This window comes from Cydia pomonella, chromosome 5 (assembly GCF_033807575.1).
Source record: "Cydia pomonella isolate Wapato2018A chromosome 5, ilCydPomo1, whole genome shotgun sequence".
In the NCBI taxonomy this organism is placed as follows: Eukaryota; Metazoa; Arthropoda; class Insecta; order Lepidoptera; family Tortricidae; genus Cydia; species Cydia pomonella.
The window spans coordinates 25,797,642-25,824,068 of record NC_084707.1 but is presented as its reverse complement, the minus strand read 5'-3'; the positions used below and the strand labels follow the sequence as shown (position 1 = coordinate 25,824,068).

At 36.4% G+C, this 26,427-nt stretch overlaps 1 protein-coding gene across 3 annotated transcripts in view; it reads left to right on the top strand.

The window, feature by feature from the left end:
* LOC133518167 (long-chain-fatty-acid--CoA ligase 4) overlaps positions 1 to 26,427 on the top strand; it is a 98,548-nt gene that overhangs the window by 12,733 nt on the left and 59,388 nt on the right. Inside the window, exon 1 of one of the 3 annotated variants that reach the window (XM_061851771.1) lies at positions 13,765 to 13,964. The exons of 1 other annotated variant lie outside the window; for it this stretch is intronic. The gene's annotated coding sequence lies outside the window, so the exon portion shown is untranslated. Of the gene's footprint in view, positions 1 to 13,764; positions 13,989 to 26,427 lie in introns of those variants that run through there. One more of the 3 variants, XM_061851770.1, reaches the window with a different exon arrangement.

The following is a 26,427-nucleotide window of genomic DNA, read 5'->3' as shown; positions in this document are numbered from 1 at the left end:
GTTTATTTTCTATAATAAGCATATTACAATGCGCTTATTAACGCCAAATAAAGCTACGCCGGCTGAGCCGGCTTTAACCCTACACCACTGACCCGAAAATATTTAAATCCCTCCTCTATTGGAGGAGGGTATCCCAATATGGAACCGGCAAAATACTCGGCGAGACGCATCATTAAAAAATACGGGTTCGAGTATGCATGGAACGCCACAAATATTGAGATAGAAGGAAAATGAATTGGGCTATCTTACAACAATGGTTTTTAAAGTAGTCAGTATAAACTCTACCGTTGTCGTTTATCGCGATTGTGATCATTGCGGAGCCCCAGAAACGTCCATTGAACAGTTAAACACGTTGTGTCGATAGTGGCGTTATAGTAGGTATTTATCGTTTATCACGCTTAAGCTTAACGAAGATAATGAACAAAGCTGGGACAAAGAAACATTGAGAGGACGACCCAGTATTCTTAACGAATATTTTTTCCTACTCCTCTACTGTTATCTGTCATTTATGCATTCATTAACACGAATATAAGAACATACATAAAAGGTTTCAAGAAAAGTCTATATTGTCTATTCCTCATAAAAGCTCTTGTGCTTTTATAAGCTATAATGTTACTGCGATTAATGGCTACCAACCTAACAAAACCAAAACGAATACAGTTTTAAACTAAGTGCATTGCTGCCAACTTACAACATTTGGTTGCATAGTAAAAATAATTACTTCATAAGTCAGAAACACGCATGTGACACCCGTAATATAGCAACACCCATAGACTACGAAGACCGCTTAGCGTTGCTTGTTAGTCTCCGTAGGCTACGGTGGCCAAAATTGAGAAAAAACTGTCCAAAAAATTAATTTAGCAAGTAGCAAGTACCAGGGCCTCATGAGTTACGAGGAGGTGTCGCCGACCGGCCGGCCGCGGCCCGGGGCGGGCCGGGCGCGTAACAAGGTATGCTCGCGAGTCTTGGCTATATACTTTTGCTGTAATTTGTTTACCTAAATTAAGATTTATTTTTGTTGACTCGTAGGAAAAATATTGTATGCAACGTTGTATAAGTAGGTCAAAAAATTCTCGTGGCGTATTCCTTTACAATGTTCGCCTACGCCTTCGGCTCCGGCTCACATTGTAACTCACGCCACTCGCCTTTTTTGACCCTTCTTATACAACTGTTTCATAAAATACTATAATAGAGTACTTAGTACTTACATGGTCTTATTTTGTTGATAATAAACCGCGTCTTACTTTCTAGAAATTTATAGAAATATTCTAGGCCTTGTTCAGTTGTTAGGGGAGGAGGTAATGTCACTGGTCTGCGCGTGATAGGAAGCGACGTACTTTGCATATTTTTTAAAAGTATAGTTTTGTTTTTTAGCATTAGAAAAAAGTTAAACGACCTTGACGTGTTTTTTTATAGAAATGCTTGAATAACGCTTTATAAAAATTGGTTTATACTATATATTACTTATGAAAACAAAAGAATGTAAATAATTATAATTTATATTTGTTACAATCAGTTACATGTTTTTTTTAATAAAAAGACACGTTAAGATCGCTTACCGTTTTTTTAATGCAAAAAAAACGAACTATACGTAAACACAAATTCGGGAACTTTGACTATTCGACCGTCCTCGGGCCACTGGTATTGTTAATTATTTTATTATAAAGTAAGTATAGTAAGTTGCAAAATTCCATGAGCACGTTATGAATGAATTCGTTCATTTAACTTAATGTTAAATATTAAAATGTTGCTATATGTGAGATCCTATAATTGGCTCTGTGTCACTATTTATGTTGTTATTAGCATAGTTATAGCTGTTGGTTCTCCATGTAAAATAAATAAATAAAAAATAAATAAAGTGACCATACAATTTTGTAGCTGGGAGTTCCTATCTAATGCCAAACAAGGATACAGACGTGTTTACTGTTTAATGATAATATTATAATACATATAAACAGTTAATCCGTATAACCTTTGCAATTTTCTTTTATTGATATTAGATAAACTAAAATATAATTAGCATACAATGGAAATTTACATTCAAAGTAAATAATAAGTAATTATTTTACATTAACATATGTCACATATGTATACTTATTAACAATTTACATTTTCGTATACGCGAACTCAGTGGCGGATTTGCTCTAAGACTCGAGTATGCCCGGGCCTAGAGCGGATAGACATTAGAGGCTTTTCACATTAAGTAATTTTTCAAAGTAGCAATTTTTTATCTAAGTAATTAAAATGTTTATTGTAGGGTCTAACAAATCACTGAACGCTGCTCTGCCAATATTTTTAATTTGAAACAATAACGGAAATAAAATACAATCACGTCTGAAAATATCGATACGAAAAAAGTGCCAAAAATATCTATACACGACTATTGCCCATATATTAAGGTAGTGTATACATATTATTGGGACATTTTTCGTATCGATATTTTCAGACGTGACTGTACTTAAAGTCAATATCAAACACTCCGCTCAATCGTATGATACCTAGTATACCTTGCATTCTTTTTCTTTTCATGTCTCCTATTCGGAAAGTTCACCTTTCATAGGCTGATAGTCGGGCGGAAAATTGCATTTCCCGGCCTAGGGTGGAAAGTTTTTTTTTTTAATTTGTACTTCTAGCAACGGCTAACAGCCATATATGCCATATTATTCAGTTAAAAACTCTCATATTAACTTTCTCATTTTCAGACTAAGTATTATCGAAATTACTAGTGTTTAATATTTAAATGTATGAAATAAACATACATATTTGTTAATAAATCAATATAAATGACGATGAATGTTTAAAATATTATTAAATTACATTCATTCATTTAGTTTCACTTTTTTTTAAGGCGCGCATGCATTAAGGCCGTTTCAGACAGATCCTAATTAAAGATCGGTTTTGATTTTTTTCCGATCAAAATGGCGCCAATTCCAGTCATAACACCTACATTTCTTGTGTTTAACTTTCCTCATCATAGTCGAAATGAAAAGTAGAGTTTTTAACTCGGGTAAAAGTAACCATCTCATTTCCACCCTTGGTTAACAATCTACTATTGTTGTACGGTCACAGACTTTAATGGTTGAACCATTTAGGGTTCAAGCTCATTTGGTGGTCAATACTAACGGTATAAAATGTACGTTATGTAATATGTACCAATGTAAAGTAAACCCCAAATGGCCCAACGATAGTCCGTGACTGTACAAAGACTACAAAGCAGAGTTAAATGTATAAAAACCATTGTTAAGAACAAACTAGATAATAGCATTATTACGAGTAATAATTAGGTATGTCACGTTCTAATTCTAACTAGTATGTGGGTGCGAAAGTGACAGGTATAGTAGGTGATAAAAATGCAACAATGCTGCCACTGTAGGCTACTGTGATTAGAAGCTTACACACTTAAAAATAGCTCGATGACCAATAAGTGACCTTCTGCGTTTCACCGAAGGTATAAAGTCCGCTGTGTAACGCACCACGTGCATCAATATTGACACGCGTGGATTATAGGTTATTGTGACAATGCTTTGGTGTTATGTTATGACGTGGCCGGTCAGGTGGAGGCGATAACGGGGATGCTTGGATAGTGGTGGTTTATTTGAAAGAGTAATTCAAAATAACATACAATAAAACAGTAGGTATGCCAAAATTTTATTGGTCTTCATCGGTAATTCAGTAGTTCTTCACCAAATGCTATCGACAATAGAGTAATAGGTACCATATAGCGGCAGAGGGCCTAACGAAAACATCGAAAGTATCGAAACATTGAAAAGCGTTATCTGCCTCTCTATCGTTCTTATAATCGAGCGGTAGAAAAAGCATATAACGTTTTTCGATTTTCCGATATTGGTGGTAGTCTGTATCCTGCTTGAATGTATGCATTTATGCATCCGACGCATACATTTGAGAGCATTTCGCAACGGTTTATCTATTTAGTTTAGACTAATAGGTGTTAACATTAAGTGCTATCGCTTTGTTGTAAATATGAACTTTTTGATAGTTGCCTTTAGAAAATTAGTTAATTTAGTTACTTGTATAGTCGGTGCCCTAAGTAAGATGTATTCGGTTTATTTAATTAATTAATTTATTTCAGTAGAACCCGCTTAACACGATCACGTTTAATACGAATTCTCGCACGCCACTTTACGCCGGTCCCTGCAACTTATGGACAGAGAGCCTACCGCGAACCACGTTCGACGTGTTGCATCCCTGTCACACTTAAGTGCGAATTTACAAGTGCGACAGAGAGGCAACACGTCGAACGTGGTTCGCGGTAGGCCCTTTGTTTTCATACATTTTATCACGGTTAATACGACTCGCGTCCCGCTTAATACGCCATCTAAAATTATATTTGTTTATTTATTTTTTGATATTTAGGACAATTATTATTATATATTATCCACCTTGCATCGTCGTACAATATTACCATACATATTACCTTATCGAAAGCGCAGGTTCCACCCAAAACGCAACCCTGGGTGATGATGACGACGCTCATGAACAGGAGAAAACACCTCCAATTTTGTCAAATGCTCAGGCCTTGTGAGTTTGGCAGGTTTAAGACGTTTTGTTTCGTCTATGAGTAATAGCGAAGACGCAATCCATAAATTAAATTATATTGAAAATGTAGTTACTAGTTATAGCAAATGCATCCAAATCTCTACGTCAAATTAAATAAGAATAAGAATAAATTAAAATAAATAATTACTTTCAACAGTCTGCTACTTCCAACAGTTTTATTTCTATTGTGTTTAACTTTAAGTTACCCTCATATCTAACGATAAGAAAAGTCATGTTATATTAATATTAAATAGTTATAATAATTACACATTAATGTAAACAACGACAAGGGGAATCCTGATCCACCGTGATACAGTTTTTACTAGTACGGGGATCAGATGACGCTTAATACTCAATGTTTCATTGCATTTACCTTAAAACTTGTTTATAAATTATTTACAATGGTAAGTTCACCTTGTATCATTTATTACTTGTAAGCAGTTGTGAGCTATCATGTAGCTAAATAAAGTTATTATTTTTTTTTTACTTTAAAGTAAAACAGTATTTTATTGTTATTTAATACCTACATAAACAGAATTTATTTATCTCACAAAAATACTACAAATTTTATTGTTCATTCTAAATAAACAAATTACATGAAATATAAAAGCTCGTATTTTTTTTCAGTTTTAATACGCTTTTTCCTAGGTCACCTCAGAATCGTCTTAATGCTTCAGAGTGTCGGTTCGCTTATGGGTGTTTTTCGGAATTGCCCGTCATTCTGATTCGTTGTTACCCGAATACACCTTATCCACTTAAGTGCTAGTACGGCGATATGGGTAGGAAACTAGTTACTTGAGTTGGGGCACTTACTGTAAATAACACATTCCCCGAGGAAGGAACGGATGAGGGATCCCAACATATGATGAATGGCTACATCTCTCGACATTTCGACATTGACGATACTGTATTTAGTTGCAAAGTAGTCCTGAAATAATAAAACCTGTAAAATAACTGACTCAATCTTAGTGCACGCAAGCTCACAAAAGAAAAGCCCGTCAAGCAAGAGTTGCGCCGCTGACCTTTGCACTATTCATGCGCTTTGATCCATAATCATCATCTGCCTAGGATTGTCCCGGCTTGTTGACACGGCTTACTGAAGGCGCCAGAAGGCCTTTGAAAATTGTCTTCGTTGTCACTCTTGCATATATATTGCGTTATATATATATTTTTTATTACAGATAAATCACAATTACAGAATATTTGATCAAAAAGTATCGTTAAACCACAATGGTTTGTCTCGATACTCCATTCCGCAGTATTTAATAATTAGAAATACAATGCAATACACATATACATCCAATTCGTAAAGTCCGTCCGTCCAATTCGTTAGAGAGGTAGATACCGAATTTTCGTTTTCCTATATGTTAGCGGTATGCCCTATGGGATACGCTCGGCCCCTAAACTTTCAAGTTTCAACACTTTCAACCCACAAACTAGGCCTCATCGGGAATGGGATGTCTTCTTTTACTGCAAAGCGACTGGTAAATATCAAATTATACTAGTAATATATAACTTACACAAGTTGCTGGGAAAACCTATAATAATACCCAAGTGAGTCAGTGCCTCACAAAAGAAAACCCCTTCAAGAGTTGCCCCACTAACCTCTGCCCTAGTCCCGCCCTTTGATCCGTGCGATGCGAAACCAGCGATGCTGCTTCATTTATTTCCTCGTATTATGCCATTCATTAAAAACATTACGTTACGTTCACATCATTAATAGACCTAATAAGACCACTGTTCACACTAAACTTGGCTGACATTAGTGAACCTTATTATAAAGATAATAAAGTCCACCGGTGGTCATTTAGCTTAAGCTATAAAATGGGAGCAGTTTGTGAAATGGAGGTGATATGACGGAGTACTTCGCCCTAACTGAGAACTCACGGTTCGCCAAAAACTATAGAGTAGATTCATAGACTACTGTTTAACTCTTGGCGCGATTGAATTAAAAAATGTGGAAATTCATGATATTAAGCGGCCTTTAAAATCTGCAGTTCAGATCAATTATGGTCGATTGAGAGCGAGATGGAAGATTATGCTATCGCGATCGCTACAAATGAAACTCCAGACTTGGCAAAAATAGAAAGCCGGGTACTTTGGAATTGAATAATCTAAGTTACCCTTCGCTTAAAATCGCGCTTATATCGAAGAAATTAATCAGAATTGCAAAACGCCTCACAAATAGCTTTTGGGCTCCATAACCCTTTGCTTGATCGAGCCTGCTCATAATTTAATTAATAAAATAGAATATCCTCAACTACACGTTTATCTCCTCAACTACACGTTTACCTAATTTGATTTAATTTAGAACACATTTACTTAAGTTATTGCGTAACAAACTATCCTGTGATAGTTCAGTTAAAGCATCGAAATGCCAGGACGTGCCCCTAGCCAGCCGTGTGTTCCAAGTTGAATGTAAGAACTTCGCCTCGCTTCGCTCATGCTTCGCTCGCTCTTTGATTATCTCTATTGTTATACCTACACAAAGTTTCTTCGCTATTTCCTAGATTTATGACATGAGACATATAATACAAGGACTCTTTCGGATTATTGGTCATATTGGTGATTGGGTGAATTTATAATAGCGACTACCTCATATAGTAACAAGGTTGAGTACCATAGTCCACACTGTTAACTTGCAATTGTAAATCTTATTGCAATAATATAAGGTCCAATCAACAATGTTGCTTAGTTTGTTCCTTGTTACTATATACTAACACCCTCCTCTCTCTCTCCGCATCCGTGGAGGATGACCGCTGAAACAAACCTCGGTCGATATAATATCATACAAATTGCTTACGGAAAAACGGAACGCAAACGAGTCAGGCGCATATTTAGGTTGTTTTTAGTTTTTCCCTGTACGACACGAAATAGCGTTTGTACGTTTGTTTCCCCTAGGCCTTGAGTGGAAAAACTACACTATGCTTTTGTGGCACAATAACATCACCTGGGGGCCTAGCCAAAACGACAAGCGTCAAACGGAAAGAAAAAATGTATTGGGATGACTGATGCTACGACCTAGATATTTAAGTTCCGAATGGTGTTTTAAGTACTAAGTCACTGAGTAGATTAGGTAATCCAAGTTAGAGTGCCTGGGTATGAAAATGTCTCATGGTAATTTGATCTCGGACATGATTCAATAGGATGTTATATCCAGCTCGGTCTCCTGGGTGATTTTAGGGACCAGATGTTGCGAACGTTTTAATGCAAATAATGTTAAATTTTAAGAATTTATATACATTTGTGTTCAATATAATAGCAGTACACTCTGCGATGAAGATCGTCTTATAGAAAAGTTTATTTTTTTCTGGATGACTTGGGTTTAGATGTAAAGCTTTGATTGGAAATAATAGGAAAGATTCTAAATTACAATTATAGTACACAATTGTATTTTTTTCGTAGGGTTTTACGTTTTTATAGGAATTTCCGCAACTTAGTAAAAACAGCCGATTTTCATGATATTTTTTTTAACTTCCAATATCATTTAAGTAAAGGTTACAGTTAATTTTGAAACAATATCAAGTAATGCAGGATAATTATATTAATTATATAAAAAGATACAATATTATTGATCTAAAGTTATAGTTTTCCCTTAATTTACATTTTCTTATCTACTGCTATTATATTGCTCACAACTGTACATGCAATAATGTTTCAAAATTGTCAGCTGATTGTTTGACGACGGTACAACTATTACTTACGTCTACCTCTACTACCTCTACTCCACTACCTCGTTTAACACCCGTTGTTGCTGGCCTAGGACTGAGCCTTCACGTTACATAATTACCAGCAATTAACCATTGCACTGTCCACATGTTTCTCACAATTCATATAGCTTACCTTATCCCAAAGATATAAAGATCCACCGACCACTCCGACCAGTAAAGCTGTTAGTCACACCTCAATGTTTCTTATCGGCCATTGTGAATCATTTAACACCGACATTCGGACCACGACCTGTCGATGCCCGATAAACCCTTCGACCTCGATGATTAATTTTCTAGAGTAAAGTTCCAAGTCCTACGAGCCGTGGCACGTACACATGAGTGACCTAGCTCTGACGTTGACATACCTTGTACGACTATTTTTCCCTATTGTAACTTTTATTTGTAGGCAACTTGTATCTAGAGGCTACTTGTAAGTCATAGGGCCGCTAAATATAATCGCTATCAGGCGCCTATTTCACTAACTTGACAATTAACACCCGACACTCAATTTCATGGATCTATACATTTCTAGATCGGTAGTACGACGGTACATAACAATGTGCACCAGTAGTGTACGGTGAATTGTCAGTGTGGTGAAACAGAGACCAGATATATGGGAGCGGCAGACTAGATGTGTTCACAAATATCTAAACATACATTCATAGGTGTGATAGGATAGTTAAGATTTCTATTTGGGCACACTATAGCGACTGTGGTTATACATACGACAAAATGGATAGTTTAATATAGACCAGTGGGTTTTAAACTGTGGTCCGCAAACTACTTGTGGTCCATGAAAGCACCTAAAAATAAATGGTCCGCGAACTCGTTAACAGAACAATCCTTTTTTGACTTACTTCGTTACTGTGTTTACTCGTCAATCTCGTCATTCGTCATAGACCTCGCTAAGCAGTGACCAGTAATAATGAATGATGTATGTATTTACCATCACACAGTAATCCTTGGCAAAAAAAGAATCGGATGGTTCCTTGTTCCTTATCAACGAAAGGATAAGAATGCTACAGAAGATCACACAGTGACCCTCGTGCTATTCCAGTACGGACTTTGCCCCCATCGTCGCCATCCGGCCGCGCCATCCGCTCCGATAATGTCACCAAACTTCTGCATTCTGTAAACACTACACGAGAGAAATCTAGCTGGTTATTTCATTTCTCACAAAAAAGATAGATAGATTACTCTTTATTGGCACACCTCAGTAATAAAAAAAAAACAATTGATGAATGATAGAGCCAGACAACAGGCGGTATTATCGCTAAAGAGCGATCTCTTACAGACACCCTTTGGGTAGCGGAAACAAAACAATTAATAATCAAAAATAGTACTAACCACTCAATTGCTTTTGGTAACTGTAGTTACCAGCTGTCACCCTTATTTTATTATAATAATAGAGGTCACTGAAAAATATGAAGCAAGTGAGTGGCTAAGGTGTCTATTATGCGTAGTGTGAGTTGTGTCTGATCTCCTAATATTAACCTAATACTTTGTCTCATATACCGCACTGATAATTTCATCTTCAGTCTACTACTTAGGTAGGACATTGCTCGCCTGTTAGTGCATAATGCAAAATGGAAGATAAGTTAAATTGTCAACATGGCAACAAGTAAACAACAAATTTACGAAAACTAATTTTAAGTGACTCGGTTCCTCGCGAAATCGAGAAACAATTAGTGTAATATAGGATATTCCTAACTTTATGTTATGAATCGTTTACAACACTAATTATCTAGTTTTAATTGTAAACGATTTCAGTAAAATAAAGAATAGGTACTAAAATAAATACCTTGCATTAAAAAGAATTACGTTATGTTACTAGAAAAGGTGGCGCAACCGAAAACTGTGTCGTCAAAATGATATTTATATTTTAAGATTTTTATTATTATTGTATGTATGTTAGTCTGTAAGGTATGTATATATGGGCCATAGTTGCCTGAAAATAAATGATATTTAATTTAATTTATTTACTGTCACTACTTATGTGACGACCGGTTTGGCTTAGTGGGTAGTGACCCTGCCTACGAAGCTGATGGTCCCGGGTTCAAATCCTGGTAAGGGCATTTATTCGTGTGATGAGCATGGATATTTGTTCCTGAGTCATGGGTGTTTTCTATGTATTTAAGTATTTATAAATATTTATATATTATATGTATCGTTGTCTAAGTACCCTCAACACAAGCCTTATTGAGCTTACTGTGGGACTTAGTCAATTTGTGTAATAATGTCGTATAATATTTATTTATTTATTTTTTATTTGTGTGTAATTTTGTCGAAAGAATGATCAAACGAAGGTTCCGAATTTGCCCTCAAATACTTATTCAGTTCTCAGAAAAACAAAGATTTGATTATCTCAATCATCCGTTCATGCGAGTATTATTGTCAACACAATGTCATAATTAGAGTACATATAACGTTTATATTAGTTTTTAACAACTGTCAATCAATGACAGTATAAAAGTAAATATATGTTTAATTTTGACTTGGCCAAATCATTTTTCGCCGATATACAGTAGTATAAGTATATATGGCCGCGATTGTGAAAGGTTTAGCGATAAAAATATTCAGAATACTCGTATGAATCATATGGAACCATATATGCTACGTCCAAAGGTTTTTAAACTCTCGGTGGGTGTTTGAATAAGTCCACGTGCGAGCTCAAACGTCTGACAATGATTTGATCGATAGTCGTTGAACATTTCATGTATTTATTGCGTATTGAAAAATCCTTACTGGTCTGCAAACATATACCTAGCAAGAAGCACTTAAGAATAGTCTAAGACAAAAATATTCTTGTAAGTTATATTGGGATCCTTAGTTTATAGTGGTAAGAACCAGACAAAAAATAAAATAATTTGTGATTAAAACACGAGATTTTGTACGAGTAACTGAACAATTACCTAATATAATATGTCAGGGGGAGGATAAACACGCCACTCGTTTGTCTTTGGACTTCGTACCCTATTATAGGAACAATAGCTCATCTAATTCGCAGTTTTCAGTCTTTTGTTACTGTACCGGCACATAAACGTACCCATTGTGTCGCACTAAGCCAAAAGTACCACTTTGTGTCACATATCAACAAATCACTACTTACTGGCACACACACTTATCTATGAATTCTATATCTACCTACTGGCAAATATATGAAAGAATAGAACAGAATAAAAATATTTATTTGCCAGAATACGTTACACTTAGGTCTTAAAACAGTTTTAGTATCAGTATTCAATCGACATAAAGCCAACATGCAAAATGTTTGTAAATTACATTTACTAGTGCCATGATAACCGCAAGAATTCATTACTGGATGTGCTGTTGTAGCTCGGATCAGTTCAAATGTAAATTTCACGAAATTTCCTCTTTGTTTTGATTGACTGACTTTTTGCGTGAAAATGTGACAGTTTTCTTGAAATCATGGTCACCCCGCCTCGCAACTCATTACGAGACACGTTCCATTTCCATTGTCTCACGTGTAGGAGTCCTAACCACAGACATATCGCTAGTAGACGGCGATCTGGAATATCTGGATAATATTTTCTCCTTGCCAGTAGCGTTTTTTTTTTCATTTTTAATACTACGGCGGTGGCAAAGAAGCATACGGCCCGCCTAAGCAGTTACCAACTAAGGCCTGTGGCCAATTAATCGAATGGGGGCAATTTGGACCTGTGCTCACTTCCTGGCCCGTGCCCGGGCCACTGCCACCTTACAACATTTGGCCCATAACTGAAACAACTTTTTGCTTTATTTTCTCCATTGTTTATTTTTTTCCCTGCGATACTTTTCTTCCGCTAAACAAATCAACCAACCGTAACTTAGACTACACTTATTTTCTTATCATACTTACACTTGACATGCAAAAAAAACTTAGTCTTTTAGTTCGTTCAATGTTGGAAAAATTAAGTGTGTTAAAAGTTAATATTGTTCTAAAGCTAGTAACTGACAAATACCTATCATCTTTTAAAAATGGTCTACTTAGACATATCTGTGGCCTGATCAGGACTGCGAATGACACCGTACTTCCTACATCCATTAACACCATTACATCCTATTCTAATGCACTAAGATTCATTTTCGAACGACTGGGACATATTTTTAGCTCCCGGCTTGAAATTATTCTATCAGGGGCGAGATTATTGTCTCGGCTGATGTTCAGTAATAGCTTATTGATCGAAAGCTGAGATATCATTATAATATATATAGTACTTTATTAAGGAATTTACTTTAAGGGATTTATAATGAGATAACTTGAAACTTGAGACAAATTGAAAAAGAGGTCTTTGCTCAGATGTGGGACATAATATAGGCGCTTAGGACACTGGATCCAGTTCACACGTCGCTCCGATGTTTGAGCGAGACAAACGCTATGTAACAACAATCGACATCGCGCTCAATCCGAAACGTGCAAATCGGATCTAGTGTGCTAAGCGCCATAGGCTAATAATAATGTATACTTATGGACATGCCAAGGCGCTCGACCCATCTGAGCATACACTGACTCTCTTACAAAAACGGAGTGTTCAGATATTTGTGGACACCCTGGCCGCTTTGATGTCTCTGATGGTGATATCGACTGAACAATCAAAAGTTTGAGTTGGAGCCAAATTCTCTGGTGGCGCTTGGCATGTTATCTGAATCTCAATAATGTATTATGTATTGGGGCTGTGTTAAATGTTTAGGAATCCACTTAACCTCACACTTTATTTAAATTATCTTTTCATAGTATACCGACATTATGTACAAACTAACTGTTGCTTGTTGACCTAACTTTTATTCTCGGAATTCTAGTTTTTAAATATATTTTGTTAAATTATTTACTTAATAATGCATTTATGATTAAGTTCTTTTTGGAAACCTTCTATTTTCCGGAACGCAGTTTAAAGTTTAACTAACTTTCTTAAAATATTCCGTAATTACCTATGTACAACAAACAATGAATGAGTCACTGAGACAACAAATATATTTTTGTCTGTGATTAGTCATTTTAATATATTGTTAAAATTTACATACAACTGTCGGTTGGCTTTATAAGTCATTAAGGTGTGTTTCAAACTACGTGACCTATCCCAAAGTTGATGAATCACATGTTCTCCAGAATTTGAGTCGCCCCACATGCACCCATCCTCGGACAACTGAAAATATGCTATAATGAACTTTATGCCTTTACAATAAGTTCAAATGATCCATTAGCAGTATTATCTACTAGTACAGCTATTTCTGCTCCAATGCTTACAGGGCTGTCAACAAAAAATGCACTTGTACTTATTAATGAAGCCGCGGATGGAGCGACTTTGTTTATCGCTGACGTGGTAGCCCTAGACGTGGTACAGACACCGGTAGACCTGGAAATCAAAAGGGCTTATATGTGTAGTTTTATTGGTGACTTACGGCTTTTGCAGCAGGCTTCTCTCGCGTTATGGGAGTTCTTCCAATCGCTCTGCAGCGTTTCTGTAACCGGTATTCATGTGTTCAGAGTATTATGCAGTTCTTAAAGATCTCGAGCTCAGGGTTAACTGGTTAGTGTGAGCAACAACTCCTACGCTCCGTAAACAGTGAGAACTCTCGCCCGGCATAGCTCAGTTTCCGAACGCACGCCGAACAGACCAGACGCGTGGCGTGTTAACCAAAATTACACCATCTTGCCCCCAAAACAGTGGCTGTGATACCATAGTGATAGTTTTAATTGTAAGCTTATTGGAACTTGTTTAGGTGAGTCTTTTCTTTTAAATACAATGTCCATTGCCGACCACGTGAGCGGTACAAAGTTTAACTTGGATCTCCGACTGACAGCGATTGCGTTTTATGCGTCTTTAGCTTTTTTTGGTACGTGGTTGATATAAAACAGAATTCAAATATCAGAGTCGAAAGTTAATTCAAGTTTGTTTCCACTTTTGCGTGCGCGTCAAATTTCGCAACGAGGTACTACAACAATTACAACGCATCAGCGAAAAAACTATTTATGTGTGACCTACTTCATTCATTTCAGTTGTTTAAAAATATAAATAATTTTTCGCTACCTAGGTTATCTGGAAATCGCCTTTTAGCCATAAAGCTGCTATGCCTCGCGGTATTGAGCTGTGCAAAGGAAATTTATAGTTACTCATTGTCACCAGCAAAAGCGGTTCCTAACTTTTTCAGAATTATTATTATTAACCAGATATATTAAAGATGCTGATTTTGTCGCCAATACAAAATTGTTGTAATCAATTAATGTAAGAAACATATAAATTAATGTTAGGCATTAACTCAGCTATTTCACTCCCACTGGGGGAACTACCCCCAGATTCGGAACATGATGGAACAAAGTGTTTGCTGACATGTACGTTCTTACCCTCTTAACTTGTGTACCGAACATGTACCTACCGGCATTTTTTAATAAATACTCAGCTCATTTTGTCTACTTATGCTGTTCATTGTGAAAATTGTAGTTAAAACATGATCGAGATATTTCCAAAAACCCTATCACCGATATCGTCGTTCTTTCGTTAAGTTTTTGTTTACATTCGGCCTCTATTCGTCATTAGTGTTGCGTCACGCTCCGGTCAATAACTTTACAATGGCTAGCGAATTAGAAAACAACAAAGTTTTGAAATATGTATACACTGTTCCTCCTTTACGTCTTTACTATAAGAAAAAAATGTGTATACATGGTTACGACAGTGCGTATTCGCGTGTTCATGTTAAATGCGTTGCCACGCATTTACAAACTGTTGCCGGTGAACCGCTACGTGAAAATAAAGAAATAATACATGTTAAAGTTATACATAAATAAGAGGTTTAAATTCGTCTAATTTAGTTAAAAGGTTTTTAATCATATCTTGATTTGGATAGCAGTTCTTAAAAATCCCTTGCCCTTGAAAGGAACTATAATTGAGAGCTTGATTCTTTTATTTCTGTTCTAAAACGAACAACGAATCTCCAAACTGAAATCTAATCAGTACCCCTAGTGTAATTTTAGTCGATAGCGAAACGTGACGTACGCGTTTGCGTTAAGTCTCATTTTGTATGGGTTTTTGAACAGCGCGCCAAGCGGGACGTTTTGGAAAGTCAAAAATCTCATACAAAATGCCACTTAACGCAAACGCGTACGTCACGTTTCGCTGTCGAAAATATTTACACTAGGGGTACAGAATATCTTTGCACCAGATGCACTACGAGGAAAATCTTTATTCGTATTAAGCGATTTAATTTCCCTGTATTGTTATGCAATAAGTACAAATACAAATTGATTCTATTATTCGATTACATTACATTCATGTTGTATGTAGAGGGTCTTAAAGCAAGAAATTCCTCATGAGCTCTTTTGAACGAAGCAATATCTTAAATATAGTTAAGTTAGAGATAGTTTATTTTCGTGACAAAAAATCCGTGTATTTTTGGACGTATTAAAAGTTATTCATGCAGGTGGCTGGTATTAGGAGGGTGGCTGGAATTACGGCAGTTTAACATAATACAATAACGATTACAATGATAAATGTTCTAGGTGACCAAATAAAGAAAGTTCCTTTCTAAAATTATTCGGTTCTCGTTCGGGTAGCCAAATTTAATCAATTTTGTACCAGCTTTTCACTTTTATTTGGGATGACAACCGAACAACCGACGAACCGACAATAATTTTTCACAACATGACGTGCGTAGTTCTATTAGAAAACATTAATATCACTAAAGATGAAAATAAATAAATAACTAGTATGAGGCCTCAGGGTTGCAAAAATTTGTTCTCCGGTTCAATAGAAATAGAAAATAATGGAAACAAATATGACAGATTTTGTTGCTTATTGACACATGAGATAGCGTTTTTACGAAGATTGTTTCCACAGAAATAGTAACTATCATAAATTTTAGCTAGGAATTCATAAAAATATAAAAGGTTTAATTATATAAATAAACCGTTGATAGTATCATGATTTTCCTAAAAGGTTGCGAGATTAGATGTTTACATTATTAGCAATTTCTTTTGAGCTCAATTTTATATTTATCGTATATTCAAGGAATATTTTGTTTCCTTTTGTTAGTGTATCATTGTAACGAGAACACACTCGTATTAAATCAGGATCTGAAGTATCTCCAGCTCCTTCTGGCCTAACAAATTGGACGACCCACCGAGTTGTTACTCGTAATAAGGTCTCAGTAATTCGGTTACCTTTTTTTCGGTGCCTTGATATTCCTTGCAGAGTCTGCCAAAACATTGAGCGAAATAATCGAATTACGAAAGAGGAATTTCGTAACATTCTCATTCTGTTAAAAATTGTACGGATTCTTTAACGTTACCAAAATATCCAAAGAGGCATTCCAGAAAAGTATACTTTGTCGGGGACTCGACGAGTTTGGACGCTTATTAATAACCTGCAGTAATCTGTATTAATTGTATACCGTTGAATTTAAAGCGAAGTTATCAAAAGCTTTGCGTGTCAAATATCGGCTTCTTCGCTTTATCAGAAGTATTAAAAAATAGCGTCACTTTTTTCTGGAAGGCCCCAAAGAATTCACGAGAACCAAAAATTTTCCGATTTGTCATCAGGAAGATGCCGTCATAAACAGGTACCAGAGATACAGATCAATACAAATAGCTGTGATATTATACCTTCCGCGCACTTGCGGACTAATCGCCTGTGGTCAATATTTGTTGTTGTGATTATTGTGCCCTTGGAGAACTTTAATCTTGAGATGTTGTTCTTCTATCTCGTCGCGTTATTTTTTAATGTCAACATTATGTTGTTCGTTTTAAGGTTGTTTATAAAGATATCTAAACTCTACTAATGTAGAAGGCCTCTTTAAATTGCTCTTAACTTTTTATACGAGATTTCGTATTGTACATAACTTACATGTCTAGATCTAGTTTTTGTTCTGAACGCCTTAATGCTCTTTCCCTAGCGAGTGTTCTCCAGTGGGTCAAAACACTCAAAACCGACCCCATGGGCATGTATGGGCTATTCTTCAGCTTCACCTCATTTATAATAAAATTTACTTACTTGGTCGTATTTGCAAACTTATTTTCTTTAGTCTGGAAAATCAAAAGATATACAAAACCGTCAGCAAATACCTACGGCCAAATGAGCTAAGATATAGTACCGTTAATTATACTCTTAAATTTTTGCATGTCTTATGGAATTAATTCTTCTTGGTTCGTCGCAAGGTTGTTTTTGCGACGTACACACCATCTCATGGCCGTTATTCTTGGCTAAACATTTCGTATTAGTCCATTCAGGCGTATCCCATCTGTTTTGCTCAGCGTTCATTGAACTGCACTTGATCATTTAACGTAAGTAAATAACCATTATCATTTACATCTGGTTAAAAAAAATACTCGAGATTGGCAATTAACTTCAGAGGGGGAAGGAAACTTTTATTTCAGAATTATTGGTGGTTAAGAGGCTGTCAATACTAGACATGCGCGAAACAGTGCTTCAAAAAGTAATGCTATATCACATCACTTTTTCGAAAACGTAATGTTACACTGAGATATCACATCACTTATCACTCGAAACGAAACATTACCCGAACGAATACAGCGCGCGGGCGCGCGCGTGATGGCAACGTCACACTCATCACAGTACCAACTACATTACGCAGCGAGTGTTAGGACTCTAGGGCGTATCATATCGGCGCGTCGATCTATTACGCATTGCGTTTTGTCACCGCCATGTGATAGATCGTTTTTGTAATGTTTTTATTTTTATAGTCGTAAAATATGCATCATAGATAAAAAATAAAAGAAAATATCTGTTAATTAATCAGATTACGCCATTGAGAATCACTAGGTAGTATTTTTATTTGGGTATATCAATAAAATTATGATATGATACTGTTACGAGAATGTACTGTAAACACTAGCTCACTATTAAATTAAAGATAAATAAGTAACTTCACTCGTGCTTAATTTAATTTGCCGCGAAAGTCAACCAAACCAAACATTTCACAACAATAATAAACAGTAAATACGTTTTTGTTCGTCAAATTCAAACTCGCAAGCGAATTATCATTTAGCCGCATCCTTATAGGTAAAATACTAAAAACATTGTAAGCTCTATGGTAACGCATTACAGTTTTAAATCGATTGCAGGTGCAAAAATCCGTTATCGTATCAATTTAATGAAATTTGCAATAACTCAAATGCGACTGCTACGACCGGCCGAGCGGACCGATCCGAAGTGTTCCGAAAGCATTGCGGAATGAGAGCGAGCGAGCAGTGAGTGCGGGTGCGAGCGGGATAGCAAAGTAATGATAGCATGGCAAACAAACATCACACATCACACCATCACGTCTCATTGCTCATTATACATTACGCGGATTCTACTTGAACGGACCTTTCGTACCGACTACCGGCGCGTCAATCTATATTGATGCTTTACGAGTTTACGCGCGCTTCGGCCAGTCATATGCTCGAGTGATGTTTGAAGTAATGCTTGGTTTCTCGGAGTGATGCGTAATGCAACATTACGCGTTTGAGTGATATCTCATTTGTGATGTTACGCGCATTACTTACACATGTCTAGTCAATACCTAAAGCGCGCACACTGTCTATTTGTATCGGAGTAAATGAGATAGCACTGTCGCATGTTACTGGGCCTGGGCAAGGGAATAATAAGAAAAATATTTAAATTAAAAAAAGTGGATTATTAGTGTCATATTTTACTCAATAGCGATTTAGATATAAATGTTTTGAAATTGTGATTTTAATTGCAGACCCATAAGTCAAAACAATAAAGACATAGAACCGTTTAATTGTGATTTTAAGACCAATCTTTGCAATTATTTTCTATCGAGCCGATTTCGTTCAATCATGTATCAAGTACAACCACGGTCTTTGAAATATAATTAATATGAACATATATTTTTCTTACTTGACTAAAACAAATAGTCTTTCTTAAAAAACTGTTTAAGTAACATCAATTTCAAGGACATTGGGTGTTGACAGCCTCTTAAAATAAAACCTGTGGAACTTCGAAAACTATTACCGTTTCACAAGTAATGAATAACAAACAAAGAAATAGAATTTCCGATTGCGAAGTAAATTGCAGAACTGGATAGCGAAACAGAAAAAAATAAAGTAATCATTTCAATAGTGATAAAGGCCTTTTCAAAGTATGAAGTATATGTATACTGATCGAGTGACGACACGATTCAAACTGATTAATCAGGGTTGGATACCTCAAACCATATGTAAGACCATAAACCGGCTCCATCATGCAATAGTTTCACAAAATTTAGGCCCAAACTAGCTACGTTACCTTACCTGCCTTCTAGAAAACCATCGCGCAACTGCTTAAGCGGAATTATTCTTAAATACGGTGACATCAAATATTCGTCCGCCATATTGTTATTTTTTGACAGGTTAGGCATCGAAGGCACAGACCTATTAGGCATTTAGCCACAATTGAAAATTATGTAAAATATTTTAATAGGCTATTCAATTAATAAAATTAAATATTTTTAAACATAAACAAACATATTAAATTATGAACGGCAGTGTTTTTAAAGTAAAACTCATTTACGCTACTTGGTTTGTATGAATAAAGTGACATAATTAAAAAAAAAGTTATTTCTCACTAGGGAATTACAGCTTTTTTCACAATCCATAACTCCCACGGGAACAATATAGGCCTTTGTCGTTCAGTACACTTGCATGAAATAATATCTTTTTCGAGCAAGTGTGATGAAAAAAGCATTTCACGCTTCTGTGTTCTTGAAAGAACCTCAAAAGACATGCATGAAAGACCTGTGTCCGTCGATAACATGAGGGTTATCAGCGCAGGCGCTTAGACAACGATACAGCCTAATTAGCCTTTGCACCCAGATAATGGCGTTGCTGGGAACACTGTCGAAAACAACATATCTCTGTTCAGTGTTCAGTGTTGTCTTATCTGGCTTCCAAAAAAAGAATTTCACAACTCAATTCTGGACCGAGGGAACTTGTTGACCAGCACAAGGGACTTTTCATGTTTGTTTCATTTTGAGTGTTATTTCGCCTCTGCACCCAGATAATGGCGTTGCTGGGAAAACTATCGAAAACAACATATCTGTTTATGATGTTCAGTACTGTGTACAGTAATCTAACTTCCAAAAAAAAAATCTCTGTTCACCGTGATCAGTGCTGACTCATCTGGCTTAGAAAAAAAGAATTTTACAATTCCATTCTGGACCAAGCGAACAGGTCATAACGAGGGACTTTTGATGTTTATTCCACGACATTTTGAGTATTATTTAGCCTCTGCACCCAGGTAATGGCGTTGCTGGGACATTATCGAAAACAACATATCTGTTTATAGTGTTCAGTTATCTAACTTCCAAAAAAATAATTTTATTATTCCATTCTGGACCGAGCGAATAGGTCAACGAGGTACACTTTGTTACAAGATATTTTGAGGATTTTTTTAACCAATATTCATGAAATTTGTCATATAAATTAGAAATTGTTTTTAGCAATTCCTTTGATTGATTCAACTAAGCTGCACCGAAACAAAATTTACGATGTCTGAGAGCCTGTCGTGATACACGAAAATCGTTATCTGCGTCTCTATCGCTCGAATATGCAAGAGTGACAGAGAAACAAATAACGAGATTTCGATTTTCTTTTTCGCTGTAGCCTGTAGGATCTCTGGTGATATGACACGTCAAAGCTCACGAGTGTGGAGCTTCAAGCACTTTACGTATTTATTAAATAGCAAAGCAAAGCCATACCTATAATGACTTCTATATATACTCCGGATATTGCCCGGATCAGACCGGATCGGTGGAAGTCAATCGCCATATTTATATTTACCCTCCATCTGCTACAGATAATAAAACAAAACGATTCGATTTCACGGCCATCTGTTTATACCATCTACACTGATTATTCGTAAACCTTATTGCAAAGGAATAAGGTCGACAGACGGTTAGTTATAAATGTTTCTTTTAGTACATTTATTCCATCTTATCTCTAAAGTGGATTTGGCAAGGGAATGTTTATGGACCAAATTTTTCAGCAAAGTGCCAGCAGCTAACTTGACAAGATTTATACATTTGCATGAGTCTTTTTGAACAGTAGCAAATGTAGCTAAGTGGCGAGGTGTTTAAACATGATTTGAACACTTTATTTTAAGAGAATGAGAGCGTTTGCAACGCGCGCCGCGTATACCAGACTCCGTAATTATGACAGATAGTTTAGGGCGGAGGTCTCAAATTTCGGAACAGTCACAATAGCAATATACACGCACAGTATAGCACTGCCTAGCTCACACAGGAGCGGCGTGTTGTAGACTGAATCCGCATCAGAGTGAGAACCGTGTAAGTCGCTCGGAAGCGACCTTGACATTGAAACGACCGGAGGGTTGAGCGTGCGCCCTCATTATCTGAGGCAGGTTTACTGCTCGGAGCCTCAGGATCGCCGGTAATCCTCATTAGTGTCAAGGCATTTTTAGGGTACTGTGCTGTATAAGTGTTCAGTAGGGCTAATATGTTCGGCTCTTTATCATTTGTCACCATGCCTGTTACGTTCTAATAAGTATGTAAGTGCAAAAGTGACGCATGACATGACAGGTGATAATAATGCGCTGCTGGCTGAGTTACCGGGCTATGTAACTTCTCGACCTTCGGCTTGTTAGAAACTTATAATATCAGAACGAAATTTAATTTTGGCACAAACTCATCTATAAGTTGGTTACAGGCGATCTTGACATTGAAACGACCAGAGTTGAGCGTGCGGCCTCATTATCTGAGGCATCTGCCTCACCTGGTTTATTGCTCCGAGCCACAGGATCGCGGATAACGAGGGAGTTAGGACATTTAAGGCATTCTCTGCCAGTCAACCTTTAGGCAAAGCAAATAAGTTGTAGGCGGTGCAAATACAATTAGGTACATGTACGAACACAATACAATCATAAGAAATACACAAACATAAACATACATATATATATAAATAATATTGATACAAATACATATATATGAAATCAGATGTACTTACAAAGCAGAAACACTAAGATTTTCCAGTACTGCTAGCAAAGTGCTCACTTAGGGATTTTTTAAAAGCAAACCTGTTCGGACTCGTCTAATTTTGACAGGGAGACTATTCCAAAGGCGAGCTGCCTGAATAGAGAAAGAATCGGACATGAAACGAGTTCGGTGAGATGGTATAGACATGAGATAGATTGCCATTTTAGGGTTCTATTTAAAAACACACACATTCTGAAACTTGTTTGGAAGTGTCCTTGACATTCAAACGTCCGTGCGGCCTCATTATCTGAGGCAGATTTATTGCTCCATGGGTAATGAGTGTGTTACGGTTCTTTGCTCAAAAATCGCTATAAGAAATAGCGAGGGGTGGGCGGTCATTCAAACCCGATAAGTCGAGCGAATTGCTTTTTGGAATTGTAACTATTTGTGACGTGGGTAGAGAGTTCTTATTTAAATGACAACATATCTGGGCCCATTTCTCGAACCATATTAGTCTAATATTATTAGTGTGTTGCCATGGTAACCCATAAGACTTGACAGTTCGTGAGCTTATGGACTAATATTATTAGTCTAATACCGTTCGAGAAATGGGTCCCTGGATTTATCGGGTTTTACCGCTCACCCCTCGATAGATACATATCATAGCAAAGAGGTAAATTGAGCCGCATCGGCTTTTGAATGGCTTATCAGGCATTTTTTATAACTCCTCGACCTTTGACTTCTTTGTCTTTTCTTGTGACGTAGACAATATTTTACTGAAAATTTTGAAGTTTCTTGCAACCGTTTGAAAATATGTGGACATGAAAAATCCGATAACCGTGGCAAGTTAGAAGCAGACCTGAAGTTAATAGAGAGTAAAGAAATTGCATTAAAGCGAGTAAAGGAAAATGGGAAGTTGTTTAAGAAAGCCACCGGCGCTATATAAAATTTTCTTGTCCCGGACCAAGATGGTAAAAATCACCGTATTGATTATTAGCATATGTAAGCGCTTATAATATTTAGCAACTTAGTTGAACTAGGATTGGGAAAACAAAACTTCGTCTATGCATACAAAATTACGTTGTCATTTCATTATACATATATGTCAGAGTTGGGCGTAATCAATTACTTTTGGAATTAAATTACACATTACATTACAGTAATCATGATTCCTTAGTGATCGATTCCTTTGGTAATCTAAATTACTGTATTCAATCCCGCCGATTACTTGCGTAATTGATTCCTTCGGAATTGAATATATCTAACTACAAGTGTAATCGTGATTCCTCGGTAATCAATTACTCGAGTAATCTGATTACGTAATATTATCCAGACTAAATTACAATTACTTAATGTCAAAATAATTTCCTTCGTTTTTATCCCAGAAGACAAATACATTTTATGTGTGAAACTCTATAATTACTGTAAAATAATGATTATTTTGAAATCCAAGATGGCGGCCGTGCACTACGTGATAAAAATCGTCATGGATATCGTTTTATAGGTTTTCAGGAGTGCACATTTCGAAAATGATGACCATTTTGTAATCCAAGATGGCGCCCATGCAGTATCTCATAAAAGTCGACATGGAAGTCGTTTTGTAGGTTTTAGGGAGTGGAGATTTCGAAAAATTATGCCCATTTTGGAATCCAAGATGGCGGCCATGCAGTATGCCATAAAAATCGTCATGGATGTCGTTTTATAGGTTTTAGGGAATACAGATTTCGAAAATGATGGCCATTTTGGATTTCAAATGGGCATAATTTTTGAAATCTGCACACCGGATACAAATAAGATGCATCTATATAGTAAATCGAAATATACTTTACGTCTGTAGTCAGAAATATAGCTTTATGTATAACAAAATATATTTTGAAGTAATCTGAAAGGAATCAAGTAATCCATTCCTGTAATAACGAATCTACACTGGTTCCCAATTACTAGTAATTTTAATATTCCAACAGATGATTCCTGATTCCTCAAATGTAATTGTACTTAGTAATCAGCTAGTCAGATTACAAAGTAATCTGGGAACCGGTAATCAGATTCCAAAAGTAATTTCGAGTAATCATGAAATCGGGAATCAATTACGAAATGCCCATCTCTGATATATGTACATACATCACCCGAGCAATATGCATCTGCAACTGCCTGTGACAGAGTCACATTTGATTCCACTGCCTTACCGGACTGTCACAACACTTACTGAAATAGAACATGGTGCTTGAGACAAAGGATTGTTTTGACGAGTTTATTTTATGGTTTTTCATTGAGTATATATTTTTTTTTTTATGATAGAGCAGGCAAACGAGCAGACAGATCACCTGATGGCAAGCGATTACCGCCGCCCATGGACACATGCAACACCAGAGGGATTGTAAGTGCCTTGCCGGCCTTTAAGATGGGAGTACGCTCTTAGAGTATTGATAAATAGTTCAAACCTAGTAGTGGGGACCTTATACATTTCCAAACTTGGACTTGTTGGATATATACTAGTTATGTATTTTTCATGTCACTATATGATGTTACTATAAATGTTGCATTGACTTGTAAAAGAGCCCTTGAGGCCTACTTGCAGAAAAAAAATTGAATTTTGAATCCAAAACAATTTTTGGACCAAGGATTTAGTCCAAAATTCTATGAAACCTTACTTCCAAATCTAAAGTCTGTTTAAGACGTGCAATTTACGTTCTTACAACTTATGATCAGGAAATTATTCTGGGTCGTTCGTAGACTATTTTTTATACCAAGACGGTTGCCATTAAGCGTGCGGCCCTGCACACATAAGTGTTCAGATATTTACGAACACCTTGTCCGCTCCAATATATTTGATAGTGACTGTACACGCACAATATCATTATAAAGTTCACCCGCCCGTGACTCGGTTCTACGCTTTGTAACGGCACCAAGTATTACTGATGATTTACTTAGAAATAAAGATATATTTGTAGCTGTGACTATGTAGTGTTTAGTTATTTGCGAGCACCTTGTCTGCTCCAATATATTTGAAGATTACATAGGTGTTACGTGCTCTGTCATTCATTCATTACAAAGTTCTCCCGCTCAATGCATATAGCTCGCAGCAGTTGCAGTGCAGCAATGTTTCAGCACTATATAATAGTTGTAGTACTGTAAGTTAACTGGAGACAAAGGAGTGTATTGACTCTGTTACTCACCGGTGGATGAACTTCTGTTGTAATCCTTTTGCTTATTCTATTGTTCCTCACTGAAGTGGTGAACGAATGTACGATAGCGTCGATGTGTTTGTTTTGGATCCAAACATAGTTTAAAGTCCATACCTAGTCTAATGTAATGATATTAACGCATCTTGTCAGCTTTCGTCGACACGCTCTGCAGTATGTGCAGTATGATATGATTTATCTGCAGTTTAAAGTATAACCAAAATAGGTGTAGCCGATTTGTTCTCTTGGATATTTTTGTTGAATTCTTAATTTAATAAACAAAGTATAAATATAGGTGATCATAACAACCTCATATCATTCCATGTTTATGTTCACGTAGAATAAAATTACTTGTCATGAATATTCCGAACTTAATATATTCAGTTCCGGTAACTATTCAAATCATCTTCCGGATCAAGCATGATCTTTGGAATCTCTAAACAGGTTAACTACACACCATTCGGTATAGCACAAACACCTGTTCCTAGAAAAAGGTTGACGTTATACTGTCTCATCAATCAAAATGAACACGAGCGGCGGTACAAACGATGAATGGCCCATCAACAAAGTCCAAAGTAATCCTAACCTGACCTAAACGCCTGTATTGTTAATAGAGCTCTATTTACAATGTGTTTGCACTTGTTTCTTATTTCAACCATAACAGGGGACTTAATGAAGTGATAATCGTTGTTGATAGTAAACGCCAACCGAAAGTGAAATAATGTATGGATATGATCACGTCTGTCATCCCGATAAAAATTCTCTACTCGATCGGCGTTTGTCTTCTTATCATCTTGGGTAGACGTTATCCTTATTGCACTGAAAAGGTTTAAACACAATATATGTAGTATACTTTGAGCCCTTCAATCTAACCGAGTTATAATATAATCATTTTCAGTCTAAAGAAACCAAAGCCCCCTTTTTTATACCCTTGCCCCAAGTACTCCTTTCTCTCACTTTTAAAATGTTACTTGGGATCGTACCGTTTAGCTTTTAAAATTGTTCAATTTTTGTCCTAAAACAATTTAGGTTAGAAGTCTTATTGGACAACA